The sequence below is a fragment of the Sus scrofa genome, chromosome 8 (genome assembly GCF_000003025.6).
Source record: "Sus scrofa isolate TJ Tabasco breed Duroc chromosome 8, Sscrofa11.1, whole genome shotgun sequence".
NCBI lineage: Eukaryota > Metazoa > Chordata > Mammalia > Artiodactyla > Suidae > Sus > Sus scrofa.
Window position 1 is genome coordinate 59660497 of NC_010450.4, and position 21469 is coordinate 59681965.

General features: G+C 36.1%; 1 long non-coding RNA gene across 2 annotated transcripts in view; it reads right to left on the reverse strand.

Moving 5' to 3' along the window:
• LOC110262110 overlaps positions 1–21469 on the reverse strand; it is a 403568-nt gene that overhangs the window by 201047 nt on the left and 181052 nt on the right. Inside the window, exons 2-3 of one of the 2 annotated variants that reach the window (XR_002346686.1) lie at positions 9229–10044; positions 3440–8008 (exon numbers count right to left, since the gene is read on the reverse strand). This is a non-coding gene — a long non-coding RNA (uncharacterized LOC110262110). Of the gene's footprint in view, positions 1–3439; positions 8009–9228; positions 10045–21469 lie in introns of those variants that run through there. The other variant, XR_002346687.1, reaches the window with a different exon arrangement.

Consider the following 21469-nt stretch of genomic DNA (forward strand, 5'->3'; position numbering starts at 1 on the left):
ATAATGTTTATTTATAGACAAGATATATTTAAGTAGTGGACATTTGCTTAACAAGCATCAAAATTTCAGACCAAGTATTGAAGGCAATCCAAGAAAGAGGAGTGAAATTAGGAAAGTGCCGGGGCCAGCTCAGCAGGATGGGGCTGAAGAACGGGTGCTGTGAAACTTAAGGAAAAAAAGTTAACATAAAAAAAGACACAGAGACATTTATCTTAAGTAAAGGTGGGAACCGGGGGACTCAAGGTCTCAGGGACCAAGAGCCCTGCCTCAAGAAACCACACTGCTTTTATTGTGCTCTTTAGATGAGATCAAGTGAGGAGTGGCTATGGGTGGATGATACAGGGTTTGTTTACTATTATATAAGTTCTTTTACTATTTAAAAAGCCACTTAGGTGGTAAAGGGTTAAGCTCTTACTCTGACCTCTAGGCACATAAGTCACTTATGCCTTTAGGTCTTTGTTCTTAAACTTAAGTCATTTACCAGCACTGTGACTGTTTTTCCAAGCAGGAAGATGGGATAAAGTAAGACAAGAAGATGGGATAAAGTAAAGAAGGACAAGATGGAGTTTTCAAGAAAACATGTCTTGCCACAGGAAAGGACTGAAGATTTGAAGTCCTAACACTAGATTTTTTAAAGGTCACGTCAACAAAACGGTAAAGACCAAGGGATGGTTCAAAGCAATCACCCATTTCATCCTGATGTCTTCTGAAGTCATTTTTCAGCATGGATTTGAGAATATAAATTTGTTTATAGCGTATTTTGAGTTGAAATTGCTAGCAGGAAATTGACTTAATGTATACATGACTATGCTTTCTTTCCAGGAAAGAACAATGTCATCACATGAGCAAGCAGGAAAAAAGTGCCATTTCTCAAATTAGCCCATTCCTCACATAAATGACTGTCAATTCCATTTCACTCTTTAATATAATTGTATAATTCTTGCCAATATGTGAAAATTATCTAACAAAGACCATCCCTTCTTCAAGTTCAAATATTTTAAAGAATAAAAATAAAATTGTGAATTATAAAACATTGATGGCATATTCTACTTGATGGGTAGCAACCAAGAAACATGACAAATAAAAAGATTACATAAAAATAAAAGTAAGCTAAAATTATGAATTTGGGACATATCTTTTCAAAATTTAAAATAATCATCTGTTGATTTATATATAAATTTAACACACTCTTATTCATTTATTCCATTTAAAAATTTATATTTACTCAACACAATTACTGAATAACCCCTATAACTAAGGTACCTACTAAAATGTGAAAACATGTTATTAGAATCTCAGGATTCTAGAGTCAAAGCAAATTAATTCCAGCTTGATTTGAGGGCACAGAGGATATGCTTTACTGCTCCCTTTTTGACAAAGTCTAAGTTTGGGGCAATTGACAATATAAATCCAGGATCAATATCAATTCCCTAGTTCTAGATATGTCACCAATAAAGGTTAGCAACACAATTTCCTATGCAAAAGCAGAGCAAATACCTTTATCACAAAATTGAAGAAAACATTGAGAACCCTTATGCTTTATAATAATGTTTTTACTATTTTGATAAATATCTTAAATGCATTAATTGATCATTAGTTTATTTCATAAATGGTATAGAACACCTACCATGTGACACATGTCTGAGCTAGCTGTGGTGAATAACAAAAAGATCCCACAAACTGGAGAGGAAGACATAAGAGAACAGGCAATGGTGATATAAGGTGATGAATCGAAGTCAGCATCCCAGAGAAGAGGAAGAGGAAGGGTCTGCTCAGGAATTTCAGATCTTACTCGGCAGATGATAGGAAGGCACTGAGCTTCGAGGAAAGGTAATTGTTTCACATTTAAAAAAAATTACTCTGATTGAAAGTTTGGGAAAAAAATGGAAAATATAATAGAGAAATAGAAGACTAGAAATAGAAAAACCAGTTGGATTCTTTCAGGAAATAAAATTAAAAATTGTTTCAGGAAAAACAACAGTGTTTGGCACTAAAGACATGATTATGAAGATGGAGAGAAGGAATGTGATGTGAGATGAAAAAAAAGAGAAAAGATGTAGCTAAAGTGATTGATTTGATGTTGATTTCAGTGAAGAGAATATTACAGTTGACTCTGAGGAACTGCATGACACTGCAGGCCGATTCAAATTCACCTTGCTGTACAGTGGGAAAATTAAAAATAAAAAAATAAAAAAAAACCAAATTCACCATATGTAAAACTCACTGACATGAACACCCATCATATGTATTTATCATTTCAACACCTAACATTGCATTACTAATTCGATATATAGATTATTCTCTACAAAGAATATTCAAATATTGATCCATTCCTCATTAGTGCATTCATTCAGTTATTAATCTGTCAAGTGTTTATTGAAGATAAGGCCCATCATGCATGATGAGCTATGAGGTGGAAGATTGGAACTAAAATGGAACGGACACACGATGCCAGTAGGAGCTACTAGAGAGACCATGCAGTGTCTTATATTCAATGCATTATTTACCATTCATCTAAGAAAAACCGACAAACTTCCAAGAATTTTAAACAGAGGAGGAGAGGTAGTGTCATTACTACACTTATGTTCTGAAAAGGTTATCATGACTGCAATGTGAAAAAACAAATGGATCAAAGCTTGCTAAAGGAGAAAGCTTGCTAGGAGAGTGTTTTTAGGAGATACAGTTCATGGTATTAAGCAGCAGGATGGCGAGGTAACGAATATGGAAAAGAATAGATAAAGATATTTAGAAGACAAGCTTGGCAAAAAAAAAAAAGGAAAGGAGAGAAGAGAAAGGGGGTTATGAAGATTTCTGGTTTGAATTACTATATGGATAGAACTACCATTTTCTGAGATAGGCAACATAGGAAGGGGGGAGTTTCATATAGGGAAGATCGTATTTTTGAGATTCCTTTAAAATTTACAAAAGACAGATCTCAGAGGCAGTTGGATAAACAGTGTGTTCCAAATAGACTGGTATGCTTGACCTGAAAAAGAAGAGTGCTTCTATTTTCTCTGGGAAGTGAAATATAACATCAGGGATGGAGCAGGAAATAAAGGAAGTTGAAGTCTGTGAAGAAAAAAAAGAAAAAAGAAGTTTTAAACAGCTGAATGAATGAATGAATTAGCCAAAGAAATATAAGAAGGTTGACAAGCAATGTGGAGAGAAGTATCATGAATTGATAGCAGAGCTTGTTTTCACTGGACTTCAAGTCAGGATATGTACAAGACATCATTAGGTCCATTCATGACTGGGAAGTTGTCCCAAAGGCATGGTTTTTAAAAGTGAGAAATAAGGATGTTTGTTATCTCTGTAAGAGTACAATTGCAATTTTTCCTCAAATTTAATTTCAATTAATAAAGGAAAATGAAGAAAGAAGAATCCTGAAATACTGAGATAAATTAGAATCATATATGTTTTCTTATGGTGCTGAAGAAGGAATAAAATGGAAATAATAGAATAAGCAAAGTAATACTGGAGTGAGAGATTTTGGAGAAAGAGCCGTGGTTATGATAGGGTACAAAGTGTGATTGTGGGAGAGAGATGCTGAATAAATCAAAAAACTGCATAAAACAGATCATTGGAGGGTGATATATTGATGTGGCTTTCAAATTAGTCAAGATGAAGGCAAGGCTAATAAATAAGGTACCTACACTTTTGCTAAGTAGGAAGGATAATCAGGTCAGAGATTATCAGCAACCAAGAAGGAATAGAAGCTTGATTTTCAAAGGCGCAAAAATGAGTATAGGGTGTCATGGACTGAACTGCTGCTCTTTCTCTAATTTGCATGTTGAAATCCTCACCCCTAGTACCTCAGAATGCAACTATATTTGGAGATAAGTTCTTTAAAAAGGTATTTAAGATTAAATGAGGTGATGAGGGTGGGCCAATTCAATATGACTGGTGTCCTCCTAAGAAGAGACAGATCACAGCTGCCCACAGAAGGAAGGTAATGTGACGATATAGGGAGAAGACAGCTATTTATACATCAAGGAAGGAGGCCTCAGAAGAAACAACTCTGTGATACCTTGATGTAGGATTCCTAGCCTCCAGAACTGTAAGAAAGTTTCTGTTTCAGCCACTCAGTCAGTGGTACTTAGCTGTGGCACCAAACTTAAGACAGGGGAGTTAGAGGAAAAATGACCTGAAAGCAGCCGCAGAGAGCTACTACCCCCATCCTTGGCCCTGAGGTTCATGGTGTTCAATAAAAGAAAGAACACCCACTTAAAAGTACTACAGGAGAAACTAGTCTTCACAGTTTCATGTATGGCAAGTAGGCAGAGTAGTACTCAGCAAAACATTTGAACATACAGAGGGTAACATGAGTATCTTTCTATTTCCAATAATTTGAACTCGACTTTAAGGAAGAAAGTCATCAAAGGAGATCAAAGTCTCCTAGCATCTGAGGTCAGGACATAAGCCAACGGCATGAACCCTTCTGAAAGGCACTCCTAAGTACGAACTACATAGTTTAATTAAGTGAATCATTTAGATCAGTCCAGATATAGATAGTCAACTTTGATATCATTTGGTCTGGCATAGAACAGAGAGAAAACCAACAAGCTCTCTTTCACATTTCTTCTATTTTCACACTGACTAAAATATGGGATGCTTAAAAAAGAAAAAAAAAAGATTTGCTATACATTTTCAATCAGGATAATGGGAAAGAAAAAGAAAAATGAAGGCAGACACACTAATTCACCTGTGGAAGGTCATAAATTTCCTTAGGAGAAAGAGATCTTAGAGGCCAAGCTAGAAAGATAGGAAAAAGAAATACTGATACACCCAGGTACAAATCCTTTAAAGATTAGTATAGAAAAGTGAAGATACCGGAGTTCTTTTCTTAGAGAATGTGCTTAGGACTCAGGTTGATTTAAGAGACTATAATGAGATTTCCCAAAATAAGCTGAATTGACTTCCTAGGAGGGAAACAAAATGAAGATATGTTTGAGGCTCTCTCTGAAAGCACAGAAAAAAGTTAGTAATTGGAGAATTTGGGGAACTTATTTTTCATGAGTGGATCAATTTCATTAGAGGTGAACATAGTTGAAAGAGAGAAAGCTAGAAAACCATGGATGAATACCTGTGAAACTATTTAATAGTTTCAAAGGGATAGAGTTATTGCACACGGGGAATCAGTTCTGCCCTGTGGGAAGGTTCAGAGAAGATGAAAAGATTATAGAAGAAAGACCAAATCCACTAAAAATAAGCCAGATGAAATAATTTGTTAAAGACTGTTATAAAATTTTAACTTCTATATGAAAATTCCACCATCAGAAAAGGAAAAGATGTTTTGTTTATTTCATTTGTTTCTTAGTTTGTTTAACATAATGGATGCTTTGGAGAAACCTTATATTCATTGACTTTCAAAGAAACCAACAAGGCAGAGTACTGAGGAGTACACTCAGGGAATAAATGTCTCAACCTGAAACAAAGAAAAAGGAAATAATTTTTAAAATTAAACCAATAATATGGTATTTTCCCTATCTAAACCATACAAGAAACATGTGCAAAAAAGAAGTAGATTGGACTTTTTTGAACTTAAATTTGGGTGAGGATTAGAGTAAATCAGGGAAAAATGGAAGCCTTGGGAAATGGAATCATTGTGGTTAATGGAGGTTGAATGTTTTTCTGGTGCTTCTGGAATGGCTAATAAAGGATATTATGGCTTTGGAAAATTAAACTCTGAAGTGAGGTACAACTTTGTGAAGCAGCAAAAATACGTATTTTTTCATTCCTTGAGTTGCTGAACATATAAGTTTAGAAATGTCAATAACAGCACTGTAAATTCAGGAATCTGTTAAGAGTGGCCCTCTGGTTAGTTCAGTGAGAAAACCAGAAGAAACCCTCCTTAGAGGGAGTAGCAGTAAGCTCTACAGAACAAGGCAAAAGTGTGGGTTTCTCTTGTATTGAAAAAAGAGAAGGGTATATTTTTGGGCTTGTGTGGAATCAGGACAATGAAAGTCCCTTGAAGAGTCAGCTGCTACAAAGGTGAAGTACCCTACCCTCCAGGGAAGGCAGAATCTCTGATACCAGAAAGAGCTCACAAAAAGCCCAGCTTTGTAGTGTGGAGCTGATGAAGAACTGTTTTTATTTCTTATTCACCCAGGGCAAATTTGGAGCAGTGGAAAACGGGAAAAGTTTGGGGTTAGGATAACTCCCTTTAGCAGTAGAAGGCGGCTCAGGCTAAAGCAACTAATATTAGTATATAAATAAATTTCTATTGCTGAAAAGGGTTAATATATATTGGTGAATTTAAGATTTAGCATCTTCAAAATTAAATTCCTCTATTCAGGAAGGAAATTTCATTTTGTATCATAATTTCTTTCCAGAAATGTTACAGTGAGGTATGATTCATGTTGTGAATGGCCCCTTTCACATGGTATAGTTGGTAGCAAGTATTTGATAAGGATTCAGTCAATTTTGGATACAATTAAACTTAATATCTCATGTCACATTAAACACCCTTCTGTCAACCAATACCAAATTCTTCATCTCTCCACCCTCATACTCTCAAAAGGGTGAGACTATCTACATTCAAATCCCAGTTCATAATATGATTTGGGGGCAGACACTCTCCTTGGACCTCAGTTTTATTTTGTGTAATTACTTTGCAAGGCTGTTAGGTTTAAATGAGTTGTTCTACATGAGGTGCCTGGAATATTACATGTATACAGTAGGTGTGCTTTAGAGTGCATGAGATACACTATGTAAGTATTACATTCATCAGTACTGATGAGAATATGGGCATTCTGAGGATCTCATTTTACCCCTGCGTATTAAAGACCAGAGTCCTGCTCTAGCTTTTCTCCTGAACTATGCACTTTGCTCGCTATGGCCTGGCTATAGGGGAAACACACCTACCTCCCAAGCAGCCCTAACTCAACCCCTCTCTTAGATTTTGACAGTAGTAGAGGCCAGACAGAATAGGAGATCCCATTTTGGTCCACAGGTCTATGCCAAGGTTCTGATTTAGAATTCTCCCTAATAATCGGCATTAGAAAGTTAAGAAATTACACATCTATTGAATAGTTGATTCCAAATAAGTAATTTAATTAATTAAGCAGCTTCTCTAGGAACCTCATGGAGTAGAAGTGGAGATATTTGGCAGGATTCATGGTTCAAGCATTTCTGAGTTCTGAAGAATAACAGCAATAAAACAACATTCAATCCTCATTCTTAACTTTAACACAAAATCTTTGATGTTTAGCATATTTTTAAATATGTGGAAAGTTATGAAATGCCATAAAGGAAAAATAGTACAAAATAACAAAGTTTAAAATTGTTTATAAAACAAACTTCTGGTCCTCATTGCCTACAATAATAGAGTACCATAAGTACCTTACGTAACAAGATCTTGTTAGTGGCATTCCTTAAAGAAAATGATATAACTTTCTCATTATAAAATATTCTCTCCTTTTTTTCTCATGAAATCACAACCTTCATGTTAATACATTCCTAAGTAATATAGTCTGGTCAGAAATACTATCATTCTCTAGTTCGTAACACTGAAAGATCAATTTTGGATATTTTGGGTTTCAGCTCTGGGGGTGTATATAATGCATTCTGATAACCAAATTCCTTAAATGCCACCATCCCTCATTTTACATTGTTTACCATTGAATCAGTAAAATCCATTTAGAGTCAAAGAATACATTTAAACTCAGGATACTGACCAGTCCTTTTCTTGGCTTCCTCTGCTCAGTTTCACCCTCAAATTAGGGGACTTTTTAATAGTTAGCTATGTGCAAAACTAAAGATTAGTTAATCTCTCAAAGCTCAGTTGCCAAAAGAGATCTAGCATTGTTCCCCTGAAGTTTCTTGGCTGTAAGACACTGTCTTCAATATGGCAAACCTCCCTACACATGTACCAAAAACACTAGAGAACATGAAAGGGCACAACCAACAGCTTCTGCCTTACCATTTCTGTTTACCTGCATAAATTACTTTCACTACTTGGTGTCAAATATCCAACAGGGTTCTGAAAAGGCTTTTGTCCAAAAGACCACTGAAAAAAATTTTGCACAGAGAAGTATAAGCAAGAAGAAACTTTCTGGAGTGAAAATTGATCAAATTTACAAAGTAAGCAATTTGTATTGAAGTATGTTTTGACTTACAAGTGTGTGTTAGTTTCAGGTGTACAGCAAAGTGATTCAGTAGTACAGAGATGACAGAGTATATATATCTATATTCTTTTTTCTACTATTTTTCATTATAGTTTATAAAATAAGCATTTTATATTTCCTTGATTCAGTAATTCAGACTGTAGGTGTTTTAACTAAGTATATATTCAAAGAAATATGCAAAGAGATGTATGGTCATTGTAGTAGTTTTGTTGCTTTTGCTGCTGTTTGTTGACAAAGTAAAAACAGTCTGAATATCTATCAATACTTCAAGAAAAAATGCTTATTTTGCTAATTTGATCCATTTTCCCTCCAGAAATTTTTTCCCTATTTATACTTCTATGTGCAAATTACCTATCAATAGGAGATTGGGTAACTAAAGTAAATACCTTTAAACACAAAAATGCTACATAGTAGTTAAAAAGAATTTAGAAAATTTGTATGTATTAAAATGGTTCAAAAGAGATTAATTGAAAAGATTACAGAGAACATATACAGTATGATTTCATTTCTATTTTATATACAAAAACTCTTGAAGGGTAGACATTAAATCATTAACAGATGCTATAATTCAGAGCTGAAAACCAGTGAAGACTTCCACTTTATACGGTTTTGTATTAATATCTTACAGTTAAGTCTGTATATATTCATATATTCTTCCAACAAAGAGGGAAAAACGAGAAAAGCATGGGTCTCTCGGGGTGATTTTCTCTAGTCTTATAATATTCACTGCGATTCTAACATGGATTGTGTAAAACCAGCTAGTCAGTATTCAGAGTACTTTTATAATCTCAGAAAGATGAAGCAATGTCTGCAGAACAAGCTCATTTTAAAAGGTCACCAACACAGAATACTGAGTAGTGCTTAGTGAAGAAGAGCACTGAAGGAGAGACATGTGCTGGGGTGAGACAAACTTGGACAATAAATTGCCCATGTCCCAATTTTTGCTAGTAGCTAGGGTGTCTTACAACATTTAAAGTAACATCTGAGAAGCCAGAATTAAGAGGATGGACTAATCACAGCAAAAGAATACGTTTATATAGTTCTCTATTTTCCCACACCAGTGTTAAAATTAGGTAAATCACCAACTATGTTGTTACTGTACCTGTTGATAGACTAAAGTATCCGATTCCTGCTGTTTTTTTCTGATACCCAGAGTTAGCACAAGCCATTTCTGCAAGCAGTTTCAACAATAAAACAACATCAAGCAATGTAACTGCTGCTTGAAAAAGCCAAAAGATACAATTAATAAAAGAATCTCACACAAAAGCAAATAAGGGAAGAAAAAAACCTTTCCTATCTAACCACCCATTCCTCTCAAGATTCATACATGTTCCCCTCCCTTTTGTTATCCTACCACCAAAATTTCCATATCTGAAATTCAAAGCAACCCTAAATTAAACCATATACAGGCAACTAAATACTAGTTTTTCACTTCCCATGACCTCCACATTTTATGTATTTTCCTTTTAAACAAATGGCTTTCATTTGTGATAAGTGACTAAAATTGAGTTCTCCTTGTTGAGTTCTCCTTGTTGAGAAGGGGGTGTGTGTGTCTAATTTACTGCACAGAGTAGCACTAGGTATGCAAGAAAAAAATATTCTGGAGACTAGTGGTCATAAGGCTTTTAAAAGCTACTGGCACTAAAGTAAATGGTTAACACTTTCATCTGTATGGTGAATAAACTTTGGTATTAACAGCCCTTATAAATATCTACTCATGAACTGGTGTTTAAAACTGCTTTCCCATTCCAAACTGTGCAGACATGCAAAGGGTTTCTTATTTGGAAAAATGCAGTACATTACTGAGTAGCTATTGAGCTGCCTATGATGTAGCCAAAAAATACAAATAGTTCCACTTACCAGGGCCTCTCCAGAGGATTTTAAAGACCACAATTTGCTGCCTTCTAATTCTGGATTTCTGGAATAAAAATAAGACATCTTTGGAATGAAGGAGTTTTATAATCTACTTGTAAAGCTACTGCCAGCAAATAAAGCCTATTTAATTTCATTTAACATTCAGAGTGGCATTTCTTATGAGAAATTTAGTCCTACCAAAATTATATGGCCATGTTTTTGTTGAGTTTCAGTCCTATAGGAAGAGCTCATTCTACTGTACATTCATCTAATTGAATATTTTCCACTGACAGTCAAACTAGGATTGTATTATTTGGCCAACAGCCAGATGTAAAGTTGGGGAGAGTTGTGTCATGTTCAGAGTGCTCCAAGACTGCAGTAAATTTGTGAAGCAAAACTGACTGACATGGGCTCAGGAAATACACTGTCGAATCTTCGTGATCTGAAATAACTTTTATTCCAGTCTCAAGATACAAACTACATAACTAGACTAAGCTATTTGCTATTAGGAGATTATCATTACAGGAACATTCCAATAATTAGTCTGAGTTTTTCTCTCATAAGCATATTTATGAGCTACAAAAACATACTTGTACACACACACATCACACATCAATACCTATATCCACATGAACTATGGAGTATTAATGTGGCAATGTTGAAACATGGATATATTGATGTATAGTGTGTATTTCATCATATTTTTAAAAATATACATTACATATATACATACAATACAAACCTCTATTAGATAATTCTGGAAAGATACATTATAAATTATCATATAAAAAATGTTCGGAAATGAGTGCTAGGAGTTGGGGTTGGATGAGAGAAACCTTTATTTTCCAGTAAATGCTTCTTTGAACTATTAATTTTATTTTGAGCAGTATTTACAATTTTATATAAATATTTATATACGGGATTGAAGAAAAGATGGCATTAATCTTGATTTCAGTTAAATATTAATTTTATATAAAAATCAAGAAAAATTAATTCTGGAACAAAATTAACAACTACACGCCGAGCAATCTTCAACCAAATGGACCAGAAACCTTCAAAAAGATATCCTACTCCAGAAGACAAAGAGGAGGCCACATCAAGAGGTAGGAGGGGTGATTACATGATGTAAGAAACCCCATACCTCCCGGGTGGGAAGACCCACAGACTGGAAAGTAACTGTATCACAGAAACTCACCTACAGGAGTGAGAGTTCTGAGCCCCACAGCAAACCCCCACGTGTGGGGATCTGGCACTGGAGAAAGAGCCCCCGGAGCATCTGGCATTGAAGGCCAGTGGGGCTGGTGTGCAGGAGCTCCATGGGACTGCAGGAAGTGGGGAACAAATTGTTGGAAGGTGCACACAAACGTTCTCATGCTCTGGGTGCCAGGGCAAAGCAGGGTCTCTGTGGGGAACTGGGTCGGGCCTGGCTGTGGTTCTTGGAGGACCACCTGGGAAAATAGGGGTGAATGTGGCTTGTTGGGGGGAAGGACATTGGAAGCAAAGCTCTTGGGAATCTTCATAAGCAGGTGTTTCTCTGGAGGTGGCCATTTTGGGAAAATCTGGCCCACCCACCAGCACTGAGAAGCACCAGGCCAAACAACAATCCAGGTGGGATCACAGCCCCGTCCACCAGTAAACAGGCTGCCTAAAGCCCCCCAGGCATACAGTCACCTCCAATCTCACCCAGACAAAAAGGCCCATCCTCCAGATGGTTAGGAATCAGCTCCACATACCAGTGGGCAGGCAGCAGTGACTCCCATCAGGAAGCCTACAGCACGCCCCCCCTACCAGCTTCAGCCACAAGGGGGGGGCAGAGGCCAGAAGTAAGAGAGGCCACAACTCTACTATCTGTGAAATGGTCACCATACCAAAAGCCTACAAAAATGAAAAAACAGAGAACTAGAACTCAGACAAGAGGAAAAGAAAAAAAACCCCAGAAAACCAGCTAAGTGATCAGGAGATTCTCAGCCTTCAGGAAAAAGACTTTATTTAGACTGTTGATGCTAAAGATGATGCAAGACACTGGAAATAAACTGGAGGCAAAGATGGATAACTTACAGGAAACCCTGACCAAAGAGACACAAGATATAAAACTTAAACAAGAAGAGATGCAGGAGTTCCCGTCGTGGCGCAGTGGTTAACGAATCCGACTAGGAACCATGAGGTTGCGGGTTCGGTCCCTGCCTTGCTCAGTGGGTTAACGATCCGGCGTTGCCTTGAGCTGTGGTGTAGGTTGCAGACGCGGCTCGGATCCCGCGTTGCTGTGGGTCTGGCGTAGGCCGGTGGCTACAGCTCCGATTCTACCCCTAGCCTGGGAACCTCCATATGCCTCGGGAGCGGCGCAAGAAATAGCAACAACAACAACAAAAAAAGACAAAAAGGAATAAGACAAAAAAAAAAAAAAAAAAAAGAAGAGATGCAAAATACAATAACTGAAATAAAGAATTCACTAGAAGCAGTTAACAGCAGAATACAGGAGGCAGAAGAACGAATAAGCAAGGTGGAGGACAGATTAGTGGAAATTATAGAAAAGAGAAAGAAGATTGAAAACAAATGAAGAGAGTCTCAGAGAACTCTGGGACAACATCAAAAGCACCAACATCCATATTTTAGGGGTGCCAGAAAGGAGAAGTGAGAGAAGAAGGGACAGAAAAATATTCCAAGAGATAATAGCCAAAAACTTCCCTAACATGGGAAAAGAACCACTCACTCAACTCCAGGAAGCACATTGAGTACCGCATAAAATAAATCCAAGGAGGAAAACCCCGAGACACCTATTCATCAAACTGACCAAAATTAAAGAAAATACTGAAAGCAGCTAGGGAAAAGAAACAACATACACAGGAATCCCAATAAAGTTATCAGCAGATTTTTCAGCAGAAACTCTGCAGGCCAGAAGGGAGTGGCATGATATACTTAACATGATGAAAGGAAAAAACCTCCAACCAAGATTACTTTACCCAGCATGCTCTCATTCAGATTTGGAGGAGAAATCAAAACCTTCACAGATAAGCAAAAACTAAGAGAATTCAGCAAAACTAAACCAGCTTTACAACAAATACTAAAGGAACTTCTCTAGGCAGAAGAGAAAAGGCCGCAACAGGAAACAAAAATACCACAACGGACAAGGCTCACCAGTAAAGGTATACATACAGTAAAGATATGAAATCATTCATGCACAATTATGCCACCAAAATCAGAAATCATGAGAATAAGAGGGTACAAATGCAGGACACTGCAGATGCACTTCCAATTAAGAGACCAACAACTTCAAACAATCTCTTATATATATAGACTCTTATTTCAAAATTTCAGAATAACTGCAAACCAAAAATCTACAATTGATACACAAACAAATAAGAAAAACCAACTCAAAGACAACACAAAAGATAGTCACCAAACCACAAGAGGAGAGAACACGAGAACAAGGGAAGAAAAAAGAGCAACAAAAGCAAATCCAAAGCAGTTAATAAAATGGCAATAAGAACATACATATCAATAACTACCTTACGTGTGAATGGACTAAACACCCCAACCAAAAGACACAGACTGGCTGAATGGATACAAAAACAAGACCCATCCATGTGCTGTCTTCAACAGACCTACTTCACTTCTATGGACACACACAATTTGAAAGTGAGAGGATGGAAGAAAATATTCCATGCAAATGGGAAGGAAAAGAAAGTTGGAGTAGCAATACTCATTTCAGACAAAATAGACTTTAAAATGAAGAACACTTTAAGGGACAAGGACGGTCACTACATAATGATCAAAGGAACAATCCAAGAAGATGTTATAACAATTTTAAATATCTACACACCCAACATAGAAGCCAACTGCTAACAACCTTAAAAGGACAAATTGACAATAACACAATCATAGTGGGGGACTTTAACACCCCACTTACAGCAATGGACAGATCAACCAGACAGAAAATCAATATGGAAACACAGGCCCTGAATGGAGCACTAGACCAGATGGACCTCATAGATATTTATAGGACATTCCATCCAAAAGAAACAGAATACACATTCTTCTCAAGTGCACATGGAACATTCTCTAAGATTGAGCACGTCCTGGGCTACAAATCAAGCCTCAGTAATTTTAAGAAAATTGAAATCATATCAAGCATCTGTTACGACCACAACACTATACGGCTGGACATCAACAAGAAACAAATAAAAAACAACTGCAAATAACACAAACACGTGGAGACTAAACCACATGCTACTAAGCAACCAGTGGATCACTGAAGAAATCAAAGAGGAAATTTAAAAATACCTGGCAGCAAATGACAACAAAGATAGGACACTCCAAAACCTATGGGATGCAGCAAAAGCCATTCGAAGAGGAAAGTTTATAGCAATACAAGCCCACCTCAGGAAACAAGAAAAAGCCCAAATAAAAAGCCTAACTTTACAGCTAAAGCAGCCAGAGAGAGAACAGACATGACCTAAAGTTAGTAGAAGGAAAGAAATCATAAAGATCAGAGCAGAAATCAATGAAATAGAAATGAAGAAATCCAGAGGAAAGATCCATGAAATGAAAAGCTGGCGCTTTGAAAAGATCAACAAAATTGATAATCACTTAGCCAGACTTATCAAGAAAAAAAGAGAGAAGACTCAATAAAATTGGAAATGAAAAAGGAGAAGTAACAACGGATATCACAGAAATACAAAGGATCATAGTGACTACTACATGCAACTACATGCCAATAAAACTGACAACTGATTAGGTTAAAGTCCCAGAAAAAAGGAAAGTACCTGGATTATCCAAGTGTGCCCAGTGGAATCACAAAAGTTCTTACTGATAGGGAGGCAAGAGGGTCAGAGTTTGAGAAAAGGAGGAGTGAGGATGGACTCAGAAGTCAGAGTGATGCTGTCTTGGGCTAAGGAATAAGGGTGTTTTCTAGAAGCTGGAAAAGGCAAGGACTATACTTTCCTCTAAAGCCTCCAGGGAACACAGCACTGCAGACACCTTAACTTTAGCCCCATAAGATTCTTTTCAGATTCTGACTGCTGAATCCATTATAGGCATGCTTCTTTGTATAGTATTTTAATTTATTATACTTTGCAGATAAAGGTTTTTGTTTTTGTTTTTTTCAAATTCAAGGTTTGTGATAACCCTGGATTGAGCAAGTCTTTCAGCACCATTTCTCCAACAGCATTTGCTCATTTTGGTCTCTGTGTCATATTTGGGTGATTCTTACAATATTTCAAACCCTCCACCAGCACAAAGGTTGTAACTCACTGAAAGTTCAGATGATGTCTAGCATAGTTTAGCAATGAAGCATTTTTGAATTAAGGTATGTGCATTACTTTTTAGATTTAATTTTGTTGCACACTCAATAGACTACAGCATAATACAGACATAACTTTCATATGTACTGGGAAATCAAAAAATTCCTGTGATCATTTTATTGCAGTGGTCTGGAGCTGAATCCGCAATATCTCTGAGGCATGCTGTGTGTTATTTTAAACCATTGAGTTTATGGTAATTTATTACAGCAGCAATAGGCAACTTTGGGAAAAAAATAACATCTGCCAGTCCTGTGCTTGTTTCTCCTCAGAGCTATCTTAACCTCTACCCTGTACTCTAGCTCCAGCTTTTTTCCTCCAGCCTCTGGGGAAATGTAGCAACTGAAGTGTGGGTGGGAACTGTGGGATGGGGGTGTAGAGGATCCAAACTGCTGCCATTCTTTGATTCAGGAGAGCTCCTCCCGGGCTGTCCCCCTCTATGCTGCCAGCTCCTGCTGCATAGCTCTTTCCTTCTTATTTAAAACTACAAATAGTCATTCGTATATCCCAGAAATATTAATAATATCTTGAGAGCAGATACTTTAAGAAATTTATACATTTCTTTTGGACTAGTTTACTCTGTCTTATAATTATACATTGAAATAAATGCAAATTGTTAAAAACCTGCAAATTTTGCTCAAAATATTCTCTTAAATGTGTCCAAGCTCCTGTAATCTGCTAACCATATCAGATCTTTCATTATCCGAAAGTCAGATTCTTGTGTTATCTAATGTTGGATTTTTATAACTTGTTACTATTTCTCAACTTATGTTTTTGGCTTGAACTTTCCAACAACTGCCTTTCCTGGTTGGGGCTGAGCTTCCATAACACAGCAGTCCCATCTCCCTTCTCTTTAATGCTTAGCCTTTTAACACTTTCAGGCTTCCAGTCCACAGTAAATTATCTCCACCTTTCATTCCAGGTGCTCCATCAAGGCAATTGGTCTTTAAAGCTATGACCATCCACTTTTTAAAAAGATATAAAGATATATTTATAACATTCATGCTTTTGATGAAAGTCTAGAGCATCACCTCCATTGATCTCAGAAAATTAAGATAAAGTGATGAAAATGTGCCACTAAACATTTCTTGATATCTCCATAGATAGCTAGTAAATAAATATTTTAACAGACATCTTAATGGAAAATAAGAGGGCAGGAAATTTGCAGGTGCTAATGAGTTGTCCAAGTTCTACATTTTTCAAGGCAGCTTTCTTTTCCTGTTTCTTTATAATATTAAAAAGCTTCCTTAGAGTTTTGGTTTTTTTTTTTTTTTCCTTTTAGGGCTGCACCTATGGCATATGGAAGTTCCCAGGCTATGGGTCAAATTGGAGCTGCAGCTGCTGACCTACACCACAGCCAAGCAACTCCAGATCCAAGCTGTGTCTGAAAGCTAAACTGCAGCTCATGGCAATGCTGGATCCTTAACCCACTGAGTAAGGCCAGGGACTGAACAAGCATCCTCATGGCTGCTAGTTAGGCTTGTTTCTGCTGAGCCACAATGAGAACTTCTAGAGTTAATAATTTTTGAATAAATTTCAATTTTAATTTTTTAAGAAATCCTTAAAAATGAAATGTACCTACCGTACAAAAAAAGAATGTATACAAGAAAGGTAATATTATTTTATGCTATTTATGAATGACTATTAGCCTTTGCAGATATGACTTAATATTCTAGAATATCTTCCTAACATGAAAGAATATATCACTCAGACTGAATACATCATCAACACCCTCTCCACTTGCTCTCAAAGTGAACTAGGATTTCACAGTAATATGCTTTCATAATATTTTTCCTGCCTAAGCCTATGTGAATGTATTACTTGAGGCAAAAAGAGAAGTAGCATTAAGCTATATTCAATTAGAGTCCAGTTTGAAAAAAATATCTGAACAAACACTACAGCACAATTTGCATAGTGCCTTTGGAAAAGCAGCATGATGTCCAAGTATGATTGAGATTGGTCCCTAAATCCAAACTACATCGACCCCAGGAGTTATGGCTACTTCCATCAGAAAGGTGAAAGTTGCCTCCTCAGTCAGATTACTTTCAGCAATATGCCAGCACTTGTTGGCCATATGTTTCAACTTGTAAGATGTCCTGTTAGAGTTATGGATGCAGTTTTGCAGTCAAGAAAATGACAGATTTCTCTCCCTTGAAGACATTAACTTTATTCCACTTTGTTCTAACACTGTGTGCAGACAATGAGAATGATATAGTGGTCCCCTGTTTTCTCAATGAATATAATTCAAGATGAGCCTATTGCTACCTTCTCACACGGCTTCTGTCTGACCTTTTGAATTCCAACCTACTCTCAGCTTTGTCTTCTACCAGTGTTGTCTCACTTATGCTATTCTCTGATTCATTTCTTACTGATTTTAGTAATAGTAAATTATTTAGTCAATAATAGAACATTATTTATCATTACTACATGCCAAATAAAAATATTAATCAGTTCATCTAGTCATTTGAGAGTCACTGCACAAGCAAATATTAAGTATAAACTTAGGAGTTCCCATCATGGCTAGTGGTTAATGAACCTGACTGGTATCCATGAGGACATGGGTTCTATCCCTGGCCTTACTCAGTAAGTTAAGGATCCAGCACTGCTGCAAGCTGTGATGTGGTTGCAGATGCAGCTCGGATCCCGTGTTGCTGTGTCTGTGGCACAGGCCTGCAGCTACAGCTCTGATTTGACCCCTAGCCTGGGAACCTCCATGTGTCATGGCTGCAGCCCTAAAAAGACAAAAGACCAAAAAAAAAGAAAAAGTATAAACTTAAATAGACAACCAAAAACACAATTAGTGACAATATTCATAAAGAACACTTTGCATGGATAATGAAATTTCAAAATATTACAGATATTTTAATACTATAACTTGCGTGTATATACTAATCCATAAGACAACTCTTTCTTTCCACCCTAAGTGCCGTCATTTTGTGTTCAGTCTAAATGTACCTGATCTTTTACCTTACATTTTAGGGCTTCCTAACAATTCATTTCAGACACACACTTAAGGACTTCTTGACCCCAAGATCACAACAGCTCCTCAGTCTTTCAGTTCTACTTAGACATGTTTTATGGTACTGTGCTGCAAATTTTATTTCTTTAGTGCATATCAATCAACACATAAATTTTTGTTGATTTTTACTAGACCCTAATACAAGGTTTTATCTCCTTTTCTTTTCCTCTCCATCCTTAATGAGATATAATTGACAAATAATATTGTATATTTAAAGTGTACAACTTGATGCTTTGATATATATATATATATATTCTATTTCCTTTATTTATTTATATCTGTAGGGTTTTTTTACATTTAAAATTAAAAACAGCTGGAGAGCACAAATATGCATTGATTTTTCTCCTCAGAGTCCTTTGTTTTAGCAAATATTTAATGAATGGAGTACAAGTATGGTGAAAAAACAGTCTTTGGAAGGAATATTGAGTCACTGTAGAATTTCATTTATTCAGCAGGTACTGAGCTTGTGCTAATCTGTCAGGTATATCAGAGGCATGGTACATGTGGCAGAGAAGATGCCCTGACCTTAGGGTGCTTATAGTCACTCTTACATTCTAGTTGTAGAAGACAGGCAGTGAACAATAAACACAGAATCATGATGCAAAGAACAATGCAGATAGTAATACATGTTTGAAGCCCATAAAACAAGGTATTATGATAGAATGGGAATGCCACTGAGGGGCTGTTAATTTGAGGATGAAAGGAAGCCTCCTTGAGAAGATGACATCTTAGCTGAAAATTAAAGAAGGTACCATCTATGCAGAGCTTTTGCAGATTAGCATCCAAATATCAGGAAAGCTAAGATAAAGAAACTAAAATGCAGAATTAGCAGTTGTTATAAAATGCCAACCAGACATAAAATCAATATACAAAAATCTTTTGTGTTTCTATACACTAATAATAAACTATAAGAAATTGACAATTACAATTATACCAAAAAGAACAAAGACCTAGGAATAAATTTAACCCAGGAGATGAAAGATCTGTAAACTGAAAACTTTAAGACATCAAATAAAGATACTGAATACACAAATAAATGGAAAGCTATTCCATGGTATGCATTAGTCTTAATATTGTTAAAATGTCCATACTACTCAAAGCAATATACACATTCAATGAAATTTCTATCAAAATTCCAATGGGATTTTCCATTGAGACAGAAAAAACAATTCTAAAATTTGTACAGAACCACAAAAGACTTCATATAACCAAAGAAATTTTGAGAAAAAAGAACAAATCTGGAGGCACTATGTGCCTTAATTTCAAAATATATTATAAAGCTATAGTAATCAAAACAGTAAGATGGGTGCAGAAAAACAAACACATAGACCAGTGGACTAGAGAGGTCAGAAATAAACCTGGAGAGCACAAATATGTATTGATTTTTCTCCTCAGAGTCCTTTGTTTTAGGAAATATTTAATGAATAGAGTACATTAAATTAATTGATTGGCATATATGGCCAATCAATTTAGGACAAAGGAGCCAAGAATATGCAATGTGTAAAAGACAATTTCTTCTATAAATGGTGTTGGGAAAACTAGACAACCACATGCAAAAGAATGAAAATGGACTACTATCTTTTATTACATACAAAAATTAACTCTGAATGGATTGAAGACTTGAATGTAAGACCTGAACCGTAGAAATCTTAGAAGAAAACTTCAGCAGTAAGATCCTTGATATCAATCTTGGCATTATTTTGTAAATTTGACACCAAAATCAAAAGCAACAAAAGCAAAAATAAATAAGTGGGACTACATCAAACTAAAAATCTTCAGCACAGCAAAGAAAATCACCCCAAAATGCAAAGACAACCTACTAAATGGGAAAAATATTTCCAAATAATACATCTGATAAAGGATTAATATCCAAAATATGTAACTAACTTATTCTACTAAATAGCAAAAAGTCAAATAATTGATTAAAACATTGGCAGTGGATCCACATTGACATTTTTCCAAAAAAGAGTGATAACCAGCAGGTATGTGAACAGATGCTCAATATCACTAATTATGAGGGAAAATCAAATCAAAACCACCCTTAGATATCCCCTCACACCTGTTAGAATGACTGTTATCAAAAAGGCAAAAATAACAAGTGCTGGAAAAAAATGTGGAGAAAAGGGAAGCCTTGTGAACTGCTGGTGAGAATGTAAATTGGTGTAACCACTATGGAAAACAGTTTGACAGTTCCCAAAACATTAAAAATAGAACTGCCCTATGATCTAGCAATTCCACTTCTGGGCATTTTTCTAAAGAAAATGAAAACACTCACTCAAAAAGATAAATGCACTATAAAATAATATTCAGCAATAAAAAAGGAATTTTTGCTATTTTTGACAACATGGATAGACCTTGAGGATATCATGCTAGGTAAAATAAGTCATGGTCTCTTGATGAATTCCTTCTGCGTGGAGACATAAAGAACCTGAACCTCAGTGAGTCCAGACACTGGGTTCTGTCCCAATGCAAAGGCCACTGGTTTTGATGAATAGATATTTATCAATTTTTTTCTCTCAGGGATCTCTGAAATCAAGTCTGATTGATCAAATGGCAGAGGAGTAAGATGTTATGCTTACTTTCCCCCACAAATGCATCAAAAAAGCACGTCTACATGTAGAATGATTTGCACAGAATATCTGCTGAACACTGGCAGAAGAACTTCTCAACAAGGATATCATTTAAAATAGAATGAGAAAGAAACATTTTCTCCGACATACAAGAGCTAAAAGAGTACAGAAATACTAAACCCGTTCTAAGAGAAGTACTGAAAGGGCTTCTCTAAATAAAAATATTTTAAAAAGTAAGAAGAAATAGGATGGAGGAAATCACAATTGGAAAGCAATCACTTAAATAAGCCACTATACAGATTTAAAAGTAGAAAGAAAAAAAAAAACCTATTGTAAAAGTGACAATAAACACAAAGAACAGCAAAAGGACAAACATAAAAATGTTAAAAAAGGATTTCAAAATCATTGAATGTGGAAAAGGAAAGTAAGAGAATCTAGACTCTTTTTAAGAATGTGTTTGAGCCTATATGACTATTAGGCTAAAGCAAGGAGATACGGGAAGGTGTTGACTTACTAAAAAAAACCAGGCAACCACAAATTAAAATCAAACATTACATTCACAAAAACTAAAAAGAAAAGTACACAAGCATACAATAAATGGAA